This window comes from Schistocerca gregaria, chromosome 2 (assembly GCF_023897955.1).
Source record: "Schistocerca gregaria isolate iqSchGreg1 chromosome 2, iqSchGreg1.2, whole genome shotgun sequence".
Classification (NCBI taxonomy): Eukaryota; Metazoa; Arthropoda; class Insecta; order Orthoptera; family Acrididae; genus Schistocerca; species Schistocerca gregaria.
Window position 1 is genome coordinate 637,733,831 of NC_064921.1, and position 15,267 is coordinate 637,749,097.

At 37.8% G+C, this 15,267-nt stretch overlaps 1 protein-coding gene across 2 annotated transcripts in view; it reads left to right on the forward strand.

The window, feature by feature from the left end:
• Window positions 1-789: 789 nt before the first annotated feature.
• The window catches only part of LOC126334673 (dynein regulatory complex subunit 6-like), a 48,522-nt gene continuing 34,044 nt past the window's right edge, over window positions 790-15,267 (forward strand). Inside the window, exons 1-2 of one of the 2 annotated variants that reach the window (XM_049997138.1) lie at window positions 814-1,397; window positions 11,410-11,530. The gene's annotated coding sequence lies outside the window, so the exon portion shown is untranslated. Of the gene's footprint in view, window positions 1,398-11,409; window positions 11,531-15,267 lie in introns of both variants that reach the window. The other variant, XM_049997140.1, reaches the window with a different exon arrangement.

Genomic DNA, 15,267 nt, shown 5'->3' on the forward strand with positions numbered 1-15,267 from the left:
TTCATAAAGGGAGATATACAATAAATAAATAAATATATTTAAGCCATATCAACTAATAGGTGTATGCAGCATGTGTATTCTAGTATTTTATAAATTTTGAAAACAAATGTTTTAAAATAAATTTAAAAAGTTTTATCCTTCTGACGTAATTAAAATGTTTTGATAATAATAACGGACTCACAAGGAGTTAACATAGAAATTTTATTACTTGATGATAAATATGAAATAAGTCGGATGACAATGTAAGATTTTCTTCATTTCATGTAAACGTGGTTTACTTCCCTTCAGATTCATACATAGTACACAAAGACGGCGCCATGTAACGATCCGTTGTGTTCTCCATACAGCCCGCCTTCCGCAAACAGCTCAACCAACAGGCATTATATGCATTGACCGAAAATGAAAATGGTGTAATATACAAACCGTATGAGTTAAGCCGTAAATTGCAACTTTTTTATGACGTCATCTAACTATGTACCTCTTGTATTCTTAGCATTGAGAATAGTTAGTTTCTAGCTGAAATCTAGATGCGCCAACAAAATTTAAAGAGGACGACTGATAGCTGAAATCTATTATTTACAAGTCAATATAACAGTCGCTGCGTGCAACAGCCTTCTGAATAGCAGGTAACCTAATGACTTCATTACAGATTTATAGATGAGTAAAAGATGTAGGATCTGAAACCGAAAAGATAAATAGAATGCTACATAGCTCGGAGGCCTAATGCTCGCCAACGCCAAGCATTTTCTGTTGTGTCCTCCTGAGGGCTTTTACATCTGGCATATCTGTGACACTAATAACTTTGATGTCGAAATATGCGGAAGACCGTGGGCGGGGGTTAGCTCATGGCTTTGACCTTATGCCATATGGATAGGTGTGGGGGCGTGTTGTTCTGTGGGTGTGAATGGGCCTAACTTGAGCAATGTCCAGGGGTGTCGTCAACATTACGTTTTGGTTGTTGTCATTTACTAAAACAGGCGAACTTTAAAAGTATTGGTTGTGTAATTTGTATTGTTATACAGTAAGGGGATGGCACTTCGCAGTAGATTATGAGAATCTACAATGCACAAAATTGACATGGGAACAATTATTTTATGTCTTCGTATTGTCGTACAAGCTCATCTAATCAACTACATTATTTGATTTTTCACATTTAGTGAGTGACTAATTACCATAAGTGTTAATTTTTAGTGTTGGTTGTGCTGCTAGGGGAGGGGGTGGAAGAATTCTGACGTTTCTGAGTATCGGCAACCTAAGGAGGGCTGGTACTGTACATGTGGTGGGGAAAGTGGGGGGACAGTACCGAAGCTTCGGGGTATGAGTCATGAGGAACCTACAGTACAGTACACGAAGTTTCTGCGTTTAGACAACCGCATCGTCAATTTATCTTATTAAATGTAAGTTATCATTGTGTAAATTGCTACTAGTATAAAAGAGCGATAATTATTATCGGACAATGGTTACGCCCCCATGTCCCTTAACCAGTAGACATGACATGACATGGTTAACCAAATGACACTTTCCGGAAATATTTGTTTGTACTGATCGCAAATATTTGACCCCCGATAGTTGACAGGAAGGCATAGTGTTAAGAACTAATGACACTGTGTTGAATCTGACTAGTCTGCATGCACAAAGAAAAGTAGGCATCCTCATTGTGCGTACTAATAAATGAGCAGTTTACTTCAATGATGAGAAAAATTCAAACCAAATTTTGTTATAGGGTGTGACTGGATACCACAAGCTACAAATCCGCAACTATCACAGATATTGACGTGTCTGATTTACGGTCTTAAGTTAGTCACTAAAACATGACCTTGTCATATTTTTCGAGAGAAATTTGTTTCAGACCGTGATGTACATGAAAGACAGTCGTGTAAGCTCTATTTTCAAACGTAACTATTTAAATTTTTTTCAAGCTGTGTAGAAAGTTCTCGTATTCTGCATTTACCACATTTGTAAGAAGTTATAGCTATGATTTAATGCTGTCAGATGTTGTGATTTTATGGTAATTTAATGTGAAACAATATGTGGGGCTACAGTTACATTTAAAGTATGATACCTAATATATAGAGCTGAAGAGCAGGGTGTACTGCATCTGTTCATCTGATGTGCTTTTCTCTTATTGCAGTGGTTCACTGTGTTATTACTTGTGATTGGTACTGAAAGTAATTATCTTTATAATTAAGTAATGTGAACACTCTTTAAGCCGTGTGATCTGCATTTTCACTAAATCTCTATGCACTTGCCACTATCATGTTACATTAGCTCTCATATTTTGGACTGTTGTTTTTATCTTAAGCATTTAAATGTGTAGTGTATCTCTAACTCGGAAATAACAAATAACTAAAAAAGTTCAAGTGGACTGCATTAAAAATTCATTGTGTTCTGTTTGTGATACTTCATTCTTTATTTATAAGTGTTTAAGACCTTGTGATAAAGTAACATTGTCATATCATCGTATGGTGTCTCTGCAGACTGAACATTCTCCATAGAATATTGAAGAATAACCATGTTCGAAATCAAGAGTCTGTTTGTCTCTTTATTGTTGAAAACTTTGATAGAACTCGCCTGAAAGAAGGAACATGTTAATTTTGATTTATTCTTGGCTTAATGTCTCATGACGTGAAATTTAATCATTGTGTAACGTGATTTTGCTGTTTGTAAAGGTTGAAGTGCACTTATGGTGTATGCAGTTCTTCCTCTGTGTGCTGCTAATGGCAGTTTTTCTCACGGTCATAGCCAGTCAGGTGATAGTGTTGATAGTGTAGAGTAGCCAGAGGTAATACCTGAATCTATTGGTTTGTTTTGGTAGAAAATACTAATTGATAACTTTAGTTTTTGGCATGAATAGAAAGAGTTGATGATGATTGATGTGGCTATTATGGGTTAAAGGTTACTTGTTTTTGTGTGTGTTTATTGTATGTTTTTCAGAATATGGCAGGATTTCTTGGGATATTGTTTCGTATTCTGATGTTATCGTTCAGTTGTGAAATGGAATTGCTGACAAATGTGATTGGGGGAAAACTGGCAGTTGTACACACATGCTAAAGACATTTATCAAATATTATTTTATCACTGGTTTCACCATGTAGCTTAATCATCCCACTCAGTATTTGTTACTTTCACCTCCCATCATTCACTGTGCAAACAGTTGCCAACTGCAGCACACAAGATTAAAGCTGCCAGCACCATTAAGTGCACTTTTATCAAGATCTATCATAACTTTCATGCTTTTCTTCAGTGCCAACAAAGTGCTAGATGCATCCTGTGGCAATACTTTGAGATATTACCAGTGTTTTTTACTTTTCACTGATGGATCGATAATTTTTTGAACACGTGTTACATAAAACAGATTCAGAAACATTGCTATTATGTTGGCTTTTAAAGATACGTGTTTTTGGGCACATGTTTGTCTATCAAGTAGTAAAGAATTTTAGAGATAATATGAGAAATGGTCTCGTAATTATTGTACTGAAGAAAACCTTGTAAAAAAAATATTGTAAACATCATTTCCTGTTCTTACATTCCCTTGTCGTAATTGAATCATTACCAGAATGTTTTGAGTTCAACTGTTAGAATATAAGCTGAAGAACCAAGCTAAAATTTTAATTCGTTCTTCAGCTATCCACATTGAAGATAAAATTGGGATTCATATGTCTCCAATAAAATGTACTTTCATCAATTGCAAGAGTTAGAAATGCACAAAGATGTGTTTAAGTGCAAAATTTCCTGTATATTAAATGGAAAAGTAAACAAGGAATCTGTTACTGGAGGCAACAGTACTTGGGAATTTAGTGTTACTTTTTTTGTACGAGATTGATAACGTCTGGACACAATTCCACAGTATAACATGCAAGAATAACATCCATCCGACTCAGGTGAAAGTTAACTACACTTCATGTACTCTCATCTTTCGTAAGTAAGCATGTTGGCTCCGTAGTAAAGATGCTGCACTCGCATTTAGAGTGAATAAGTTTCTAATACCTTTCCGGCCATTCAGGTTTGGTTTTTCTGTTGTTCTTATTACTCACTCAGTCAAGCCCATGTGATTCCCCTGAAATACTCATCGTCAGTTTCCTGCCTCATGCTTGTCCTCATCCAGTTTATTCTCTCTCTCTCTCTCTCTCTCTCTCTCTCTCTCTCTCTCTCTCTCTCTCTCTCTCTCTCTCGCTGGAGGAGAGAGAGAGAGAGAGAGAGAGAGAGAGAGAGAGAAAAACCTTACTTTATGTTTCTGTAGACTGATTCTGTTACCTTAATCAACATTCCATCGCATGCAACACCTACTGGGCACCATGTTTTTCCTTACCATTTTCCTATCTTTTGTCTACACCTGTACTCAGCAAGTTACTCTGTGGTATGTGACTAAGGGTATATGGTGTACCAAAGTCATCCCCCTGCCTCTTCCGCCACCCCTACTTTTGTGCTGCTGCTACGTTCACAGGTGCGAGTCCTGTCTCAGACATGGATGTGTGTGATGTCCTTAGGTCAGTTAGGTTTAACTAGTTATAGGTCTAGGGGGACTGATGACCTCAGATGTTAAGTCCCTTAGTGCTTAGAGCCATTTTGAACATTCCTATTGTTAGGAGATTGGTTCTGAAAAGAATGAATGTTAGCATTTCGCTGTAGAGACCCAAATTTCTTGTGATTTTTGCTATTATGGCCGTTATGAGAGATCTGTTTGTAAGGAAATAAGTTTTTCTTGGCTTGTAGTGGAATGTGGGCTCAGAATTTGTGGTGCTATGTTTCCGTGATATAAAACAGCTTTCTTGTAGTGTCTCCAGTGCAGTTTGCAGTTTTTGTATTCTCTATTGTTGCCTAAGCAAACCTGTGATGAAGCAACCAGTTCTTTTTTCACTCTCCATTAAACAAACTGTGATGATAAAAACTGAACGAGAGTTCTGCACTCAACCTTCGTATACGAGTTGCACTTGCAGATGTCTATTTTTTCCTCGCAGTTGCACGAGCACAAGTGTAATTGATGCCATTTACATTAACACGCATCCGTAGCTCTTACTTTTACCCATTTTTCGGAATCTCCCAGTTTAGTTACAGCTGTCACTATTGGCACCACCCCTTAAATTCTCCCCCCCACCCCACCCCCCACATATCTCTAGTAATTGAGTGTATACAAACTTTACTGAAAAAACTGATTTTAAAAAGCAGAATGGGGGAGCTTTTCTTTCTTGAAATGGGCTCACCCTTAAATGTGGATGATAAATGTGAAGTGAGATTATTTTCAGAAGCATAAACTGGTACAGCAGTTCAGGGGGGGGGGGGGGGGGGACTTGGTGTTGATATTTGAGTCTGATGCTGGATGATCTTTTATCTACTTTTTTTTATTAACTTCATGTTCTGTGGATCCATGTTGAGAGTCTATTACTCAGATATAGAATGTGTCATGTTACAAATTTTACATGAGTAAGTGCATATATTGCTTTACAGCCAGATGTCTACAGCAATAATTACCTGAATAATCAAATATTAATGACCATGCTTTATGTTAATAACAATTACAAACTTTTACTGAATTGTACACTAACTTATTACACCACAAAATGGATGTTGTGATATGCAATACTATATTGGAAGCAAGCAGTTAATTACGTCATCGTATGTACAAGTGCTCTCGTATTACAGTAATGGTACTCGCATATTTTAAGGTGCAGTGTGTAGGTCATTACTGATACCTCATAACTTACGAACTATTACCGGCAACATATCCTATATCATTCCTTATTATCTATGAGGTGTTAAATGATCCCGGAAATTGCTTTTGGCCTTAGGACTTTTGTAAAAGATGTTTTAGCCTCTTTAAAATTTCTACAGGGGACCACCACCAAATATGACAAGCTTGTAGGGAATTGTGTATCGTGATGTTAGAGTAATTTTTTCCTTTGTGTGCTGATCAGAGATGTTTTTATCTGTATAAATCCTGTTTTTGTGTAACTTCAAGGCAGTCATGCCACTGACACACCATGTTCAAGGTACCTGTATCATGAAACACTGTGTATTGCTGCGTGAACAAGTCCATAACTGCCTGCTGCACATCCTCGTCCAAAAGGAATTGTCAAAGCTTTTTCAAGGGGCTGCAGGCATGATAATCACGTGGGAAGAGATAAAGACTATACGTCAGATGGTCAAGCATCTCCCACTTGCGTTGGCCTAATTCTGTCTTACTACATTTTTGATATGGGAGTGTGCATTATCAAGAAGTAGCACCCTTTGTCACAGTTTTGCTAGATGTTTCATCTTAATTGTACATATTAATTTCTACAGTGTCGCGCAGCACCATACCCTGGTGATGTAAACACCACGTTCTTTGAAATGGATAAGCCCTGGTAATCAAAGAACAGACTGAACATCACGTTTCGAACAGATGGCTGCCTCTTGAACCTCTTGGGATGAGGGGACAATGGATGACACCACTGCATCATAGGCACTTGCAAGCCATTTCCCAGTGGTAGTACCAGCTTTAGTCTCGTGCAACAATACACTCTAGAAACTTTTTGCCCTCAATATTGAAACGCATCAGATGATTCAGGTAGTCAACCATTGAGCTTTATGTGCTGCCCAGGGTGTCCATTGATTGCAGATCTTATGGTGGCCTAACTCCTGCTGGATAATGTGTTGCAAACTACCAAAAGCCAGTATTGAGAGCCTTTTAGAGTGCACAAATGGTTATGCACTAGTCTGCTCAATTGCACCATTGACAGAGTGCTTGTTGTTGCCCACAATGGATTAGGCTGGCCACCACATCAGAAAGCAATTTGTGTTTACTCGTGACCAGCACGGAACTTATCGCACCATTTGACAGACATGCTGCCTCATAAAATTTTTCTTTCTCTCATGGATGTGTCCTGTTTTTGTCCTTTGGCAGCTAACAAAAGAATAATGGTACATTGGTCTGGTTTGGACATATTTGCTAATAACATTGCCATAGTTTGTTATATAAAATGTAAAAGTTGGCCAACCGGTTGCACACAATTAAAAGGAAACACACACTTTAACCACTTTGTAAGGCTAAATCTGATGGAGATAGTCTTAGAACTACTGAAACCTGGTCAATGTGTTTTTATTTTTATTTTATTATTTTTTTAATTGTGTGCAACTGCTTGGCTGGCTGTTACATTTTATATAATTGCTTACATGGCTGCTGAGTTCACAGCCACAAAATGTTTAAAATGGTTCATGTTTCTGCATTTACTGCACACACATTGGAAAGACAAGAATGCTACACTAATCCATTGCCTACATGATACTGCTTATATACCTGCACTGGAGTCAAGCTATGTGGTATATATGCTGCAGCGTCACTTAACGCTCTTTAACAGAAACTTGTTCATTGCCACTTACAGATAAATACAACTTAACTAACAAAAATACTCCCCTCTTTCCACAATTTAATCATACTCTTGCACAGAAAGGAACAAAACTATCCAGTGAATTAAAGGTGCTAGCACACCAATAAGGTTTTTTTGGGGGGGGGGGGGGGGGAATTGTGTTTGCTTGACAAATCCTTCTACTCCATAGGTGAATTTGTAAATACATAATTTGTGTGCTGTTGAGTTAAAGGTATTAAATTTTGATGTAGCTTAAGTTGCTTTAAAAAAATCCATTTATGAAAATGGCCAGCTTGTAGCCATGTTTTCACAGAGGAAATGTATCTTATTTTTGAACCCGCTGACACTAACATCATAGTGAGTTGCTGTGAATGTAAATTGCGAAACATACAAAAACTGAAGTAAATAAACAGTAAAATTTTCGAAACTCCCTGGCCGATTAAAACTGTGTGCCGGATCAAGATTCGAACTCGGGACTTTCTGTTAAGTTTAGAAGCATAGGAGACGAGGTACTAGCAGAATTGAAGCTGTGAGGATGGGTCGCGAGTCGTGCTTGGGTAGCTCAGTTGGTAGAGCACTAGCCCGCAAAAGGCAAAGGTTCCAAGTTAGTCTCAGTCCAGCACACAGTTTTAATCTGCCAGGAAGTTTCATATCAGCACATACTCCTCTGCAGAGTGAAAATCTCATTCTGTAGTAAAATTTTCTGCCACACAAGTTTCTCAAAGACGTAGACTTACACATTAAAAATAAGATTGGTTGAATTCAGTCTCCAGCCGACATTGTATCAATACAATCATATCAGACTTCTCTGAAGGATTCTGCAATATAAATTGTACGAAGCATTTTTTTTAAATAAAATTTCGGGGCTATGGTAGCTAAGTTATGTGCCAGTTTTAATTACTTCCAGCAGAGTACTACTAGAGCTGTGGGCCTTACTGTTTCGTAAATCTATAATGCTATAGTCACCACCTCTACAAAGAAAGGATATCCTCGTTGGATTATTTGCATGAGGGTAATCTAAACTATTTCCGGAATGAATTTCCACTGTGCAGGGGAATGTACACTGAATTGAAATGTCCTGTCAGATTAAAGCTGGACTCGAACTTGGGACCTTTGTAGAGCACTTGTCCATGAAAACCAGAGCTTGGCCTCACATTTTTTACTTTCACTAGTACCTTTCTTTTTAAAACATGTAAAAAGTATACATGTATATGGGAGAATCCTGAAAAAAAGAATAGAGATGGAGGCTATATATCTGAAGAACAGAATGGTTTTAGACCAGGGCACTCATATATTAATGGAGTATTCACATTACAGGATCTAATAAAGAAGAAATCCATTGCCCACAAGAAATTTCTTCCCAGAGGGAGGCAGATCCACTAAGTCTTCATGGATTTGCAGAAGGCATATGATATAGTGCCACAAAACAATCTGTAGACAGGAATGAAGAATAGTGGTCTGTCAACTATTTACATCAAAGCAGTTAAAGAGTACTATACGAACTGTGTAAGTGCTGTCAAAGTGAGAAATTCAGCGTCATTAAAGTTTCATATACATTATTTAAAATCTGTGGAGGCAGTGGGAGTCACTGTGGGTGATGGCCAGGTCATCATTGCAGGAGACCAGATTGATGGGGCACTATAATAAGTGACAGAAACCAAAGATCAGAAAGTTGACGACAGTACCATAGAACATCTGAGTGGTGAAGCTATTAAGATCAGGGGGTGCAAGTCATTTAAGTACCCGGGGGTTATGATGTCATCAAACAGGAAAAGTGAAGATGACGTAAATAATGAAATAGGTCTGGGCAGGAGGGTCATACAAAAATTGAACTCTGTCCTGTGGAATAACAAAAAGTACCGAACAGATGATATCATTCAGCTGTTGAAAACATCGCTATGTACAGAGCGGAAATGTCTCTAATAAACAACATTTAGAGAAACAAGTTGCTTGTACTAAACATTGACTCTGGAGGTGAAGTTGTGGCATCTCCAGCTGGTCTGTGTACCAAATTCATCATAAGAGAGGCTGTGGGTGTCAGTAAATCAATAAGACACCATAGAGATGAAACTCCTAAAATGGTTTGCAAGTCTAGAAAGGATGGTCCATTGCGTTTGGAAGTCTAGAAAGGATGGTCCATTGCGTATTACCAAACAGTGTGGCAGTTGACCTCAGCAGAAAGAAGAAAGTGTGGAGCTGAAGTCTTGAAGTCTGGGATGTCATTGATGCCGAAGGACTACAAGGAGGAGACCAGCACAATTGGAAGAAGTGGAAAATCGGAAGCAAGAAGTGGTGCCAGTTGTAGATTACTCACATGATGTTGATGATGATGATGATGATGATGATAAAATTTATACATGTCATGTGAAAAGGATTTTAAGTGCAATTGATGAATTTCAGAAATGGTTTTAGGATTTAAAGAGTTTTAAAAGTCGTATGTAATTTCTGCAATGGCAGGGTCGTAGATGGAGATTTTCACAGCAGGTGAAAACCGTTCACTGGTTTAACGATGTGACCCATAGTTGTCTCTTACAGGTGTAATAAGGTGGGGCTGGGTTTTAATAGTGTGAATGATAGTTTTCCTGTAAAGTAATTGGGAAGATAAAAAGTATACTATCCACGCAGTAGCAGGAGAACACACATATAAAAAAGGTTTTAAGCACACAAGCTTTCAAGGCCAGTGGCGCCTTCTTCCAGCAAAAGTTTTGAAGAGTAAGGAAGAGGGGCAAAGGAAAAGAACTGGAGAAGTTTAGGAAAAGGGACAGCGTTCAGAAAAGTCATCCAAAGCCCTGGTCGGGAGAATACCGGATGGGATGAGAAGGAAAGACTGTAACATTGATGTCCCAGTGAAGAAATCTCGTGCAGCTTGTTTTGTATTATCACAAAATTGGTATGCAAGTTAGCATTGCAATCAGTAAAACAAAGGCATAATTGATTGGATTTTAGAAAAGCTGAGTAGTTGCAAACAAACAAGTGCTAGTTGTTTTTTGGTGCATTTACTCCAAAAGACATGGTTTTGGGCTCTGCCAGTCATCAGATTTCCTGGTGTAAACAATGTAACAAATAATTTTTTATATATTATCTATCTTTAAAAAAAAGCTGTGATGTGTTTTAATGTGCCTATGTGCAGGCACACAAATGTAAATTTGGTTTTTATTGGTTGTTTATATTTTTAGTAAACATATTGTCATTTGCACAGCCGCATGCAGTAGTATGGTGCCCTCTTGCACCACATGGTTTACCTAGAAAGTTAGAGTGCAATGAAGTAACAGTTTTTCATAGTCCTTTACAAGACCGACATTCCCAGTCTCCAAGTTTAAATTAAATGATCCAACACCTTTTGGTTCATGAATGTATGAGTAAGAAACAAGCTGTTAAGTTATTTTTGCTGTGAAATGTTATGTATTGGTTCTGACATTTAGTTCAGTTTTGCACTTTCTTGTTATCATTTGGTGTTTTGTAAAGAAAAGTATAATTAATTATTTGTTATATTGTTCACATGAGGAAATCTGATGATGGGCAGAGCCTGAAACATGTCATTTGGAATAAATGCACCAAAAAACAATTAGCACTTTTTTTTTGCCCCTTTCTTTCCCAACTAACTGGCTTTTCTAAAATCCAGTCAGTTATATTAACAACAATGGTCACATACCTCTACTGGTAGTTTCAGGCCTACATCGAAAAACAAAGGTATCAAAGGTTGCACGGAAATATTTAGGTGTTTAATTTTACCATGTGCTGTTTGAGATTGGAACAGGAGAGAAATACTCTAAAAGTGGTTTTATGAACCTTCTGCCAGGCAATTAAGTGTGAATTGCAGAATAGTCATATAAAATCAGAATGGAGTTGAGACAAAATTGAAGTGATGAATTTCTGGAAAAATACCAGGGATTGCTCTCTGAACTGAAAGCAGTCATTTTGAATAGGAGAAGTAGGTAAAAGGCAGTATTGCTTCCCATTAAAAGTTAAATCTATCAAATACATTGAAGTTTAACTCATTCTTGCAAATTTATTGAGAGCATGATAGCGTCCCTAGTAAGGTTGATTTTATGTTATTGTGCTCCAGCAATGAGGGAAAAAATCTGTGAGTGTGATGGGTGGAATAAACCAGCAATCCAGTGGCTGAAAGCTACAGTGGAAGAAACAGGAAGTGGAAGGGCTTGTTAGAAGATCTGGCAATAGTAGAGGTAAGTGGATTAATAGGTAGTTCCTTCAAATGTATTTTACAATGTTGCTTTACAAATGGAAAGAAAACTGTCTCAGTATCAGATTTGGTTTGGGCATTACAGTGTGGGATAATACTGTAAAGAGACAGAATGGGGTTCAGAAGTGTATATTCCAGGGCGGTGTATTTTTGTAGAGCTTTCACAATTTTCCAGTAATAAGAGTCTGATCTAGTTTGTCATGGACTAGAAACTGTTGTAACTGGAAAATTTGGAAGCCTTGTGAAAGCTACAGCTGTAGCTCAGCATTTGTTTAGTAAAGTCACTAAGTCAAATACTATAGGCTATGAAGGGTTTCAGGAAAACTGTTTGAGATTGATTCATGGCTAAGAGAAGAGGTCAGTACAGGTAGGAGAAACAAGGGTTCTAGCCAAAGTGTGGGAGGGTATACAGGATGCACACTAAGATAGTAGTAGAGAAAGGTAGGGAATAAATGTTATGGTAGGTGTGAGATTTGGGTATTACAGATGGGGAGAAAGGGCGTGGAGGTATAACATCAGCAGTTATAGTAACTATTATTATCATCATAATTACAACAAAAACATTTCATAATAATTAAATGGATCAAATGCATGATTTTGAGAGGAGCACAAAAGCATTCAAGGAAAGAAAACCAGAGTGGAAGAATACTATGATATCTCCATTCCTTGTTACATGCCAGTGAAGAAAAGTAATCTGTAAACAGCACATACACCATAATGCATGATAGTTCCACATCTACATTTACATACATTCTCTGCAAGCCACCATATGGTGTGTGACAGTGTGTACCCTGTACCACTACTAGTCATTTTCTTTCCTGTTCCACTCGCAAATAGAGCAAGGGAAAAATGACTCTGAGCCCCCATATGACCTAGTTGCTCACATCATGTCTTCATGGTCCTTACATGAAATGTATGTTGGCAGCAGTAGACTGGATCTAGTCAGCTTCAAATGCCATTCTCTAAATTTTCCCAATAGTGGTCATCAAGAAGAATGTCGTCTTCCCTCTAGGGATTACCATTCGAGTTCCTGAATCATCTCCACAATACTCTTGTGTTGTTTGAACCCACTGGTAACAAATCTTACAGCCCATCTAAGAATTGCTTCGATGACTTCCTTTGATCCAACTTGGTGCTACAGTGGTACAAGTTATTTGAGATGGCAACATGTCTGACTTCCTTCTACTATAGTGATGAAAGATGTTCATGGAGAAATTTGATTTTAGTTACTTGTATGGAAAGGGATGCCTAGTGTGCACAATTTTCTTTTCAAATTTATGTGCGGATATGATAGAAGAAACATGAACACAGTACATCAAGAACACGCAACCACAAGTGAGTGTCTTTACTTGCACTGAAGAAGTCCTTTACACTTTGCTGTCACAGCTTGGGGATGCTGTGGGCTCCAGATAATAATAGCTCCAGTTGACAATAGTCTCATGCCAGGTCAAAAGAAGCTTGTTATAGAGTTCGTTGTTCACTTAACGTATCTCCCAAGACCTGTCACTTGCAAAGTCGTCATGAGTCACTTTCAGATTGTAAAGAGAATTCTGGTTAACTGGTGTTATAAAAGTTTGGAAGAAATGTTAAAATACAGAACAACTATTGAAAACATGGTTACATGATTTCATAGCTCAAGGATAGAGAATACGATCACTCTTACAGCCCTCAACCTGCTGCAGTTCAAACGAAGTCCGATAGAAGAATTGGTGGTACTGCATAGCAGGACCACAGCATCAAGAATCAACAAAAAGGCAATTGTAAGTAGATATTCAAGGTAATTGACACTTCCGTTAATGTCAAGGTGACAGATCACTTCATGGAATAGGTACCTTCCTTAATGCTGACTACAGCCCAAATGAGACTGTACTGTTCAAGTGTGGATCCCAAACACTTTAGCAGTAATCAAGAATAAATCGCACTAGCATCCTATATGTGGTCTCCCTTACAGCCGAATCACACTTTACTAAATTCTCCCAATAAACCGAAGTCAACCATTTGCCTTTCCTACCACAATCCTCACATCTTCATTCCATTTAAAATTGTTTTCCAACATTATGCCCAGATATTTGAATGATGTGACTATGTCAATCACGATACTACTAATAAATATCCAAACCTTAAGGGTTTGCTTTTCTTACCCATCCACATAGTTGTTTCAGGGTGAAAAGAAGGGTGTGCAACATTGGGAAACATACAAAAAAGGTGAAGCAGGCATAGACTTAATTTTATTAGTAGGTCACTGGTAAAATGCAATTAGACTACAAATGAGATTGCTTCCAAAACACTCTAGCAACCCATTCTAGAATATTTCTCAGCTGTACGGAACCCACACCAAATAGGGCTACCAGAAGACTCAGAACATTTACAGATAAGTGCACCTAGAAGAGTCACTGGTTTTAGGAAGAAAGATAATTCAGTTGAGGTGGAGATGCACAATGATTGATTGATCTGAAAATAGTTTGTTGTCCGCCACAGTCACACTTATTTCAAACAAAATGACCAGTTTTAGCCCGTGTAAGCTATTCTCAGATCATAACTCACATTGACTATGGGGTGGATGGAAACCACAGCATGTGTTTTCTTATCTGAGAAATGTAGTTTCCACAGTGGTGAAGTTGAACCACTGAATGTGTTTTATGATCTGGGAATGATAGTGGTGGGACTGAACTACAGCATGTGTTTTATTATCTGGGGGATGGTTGATGCCAGCCAAAACAAGTTCTTTTCCATTTGAAGCTAGTGTCACTGTGCCAGACAATAAATTATTTTCAGAGGTTCATTTTGTACATGTGAAAGCATTAAGGAAACACTGAAAAACCTCTACTGGCAGTTAACTGAAGATAGGCTCAACCAGCCCCTGAAAATCTACTTACAAAGTTTCAAAACCCCTATTAAGTGAGGAATCCAGGAATATATTACAGGTCCTTGCTCATCAAAAAGGTTCCCACACTCCTTATGCAAGTAGAACAGGAAGAAAATGCAAATATATGGTACAATGTGAAATACCTTCTGACTTGCACCTGACACTGATTTGCAGAATATAGGAGTAGACATAAAAATGGAAAGTGGCAGCATACAAAACAATGAGAATGAAATGAATAGGCAACAGAAAGATAGAAGTAAGATAGCTGTAAAAGATAACACAAGTTTGGGAGATAGGAGGCCGGACTGTGAAATGAATTTGCATGGCTGTAATGATGGCATAGAAGGGATCGTGGAGGCATAATGGCTTGCTTTGTCTACCATCTCCAGGTCTTTACTGAATGCTAGGTAAGATCCATACATCTTCCATTTACAGTAATTAAGACAAGTTATCCACCATGGTGTGTTAACTTGAAATGTAGTTCATTTACATTATTTATCTCCATGAAGGGGATGATATCAAGGTGAAGGGTATGGCAGGAACTTATACTAGTGGTTATTTGTGTCGTAGTCAGACTAGAAACATTGTATGATTTCTAGTGCTTCCCTGCTATAGTTGACAAAAGATATATTTTTGGATTTTGAGCTGGAATTTTCAGCAAGATTGGGTACCCAGTAATTAGCTTCTAGAAACATTACATTCATATATCACATTTTTATCATTAGCCCATGAGCAGTAATTAGTATTTTTATAGATGTGAATATTACTAAAATTCCAATGTTTTATATCTGGTTTTAAATCCTCAATTCTACAGGAAATAATGTAACATTCTCTTAAAACTGAAGATTATTTTA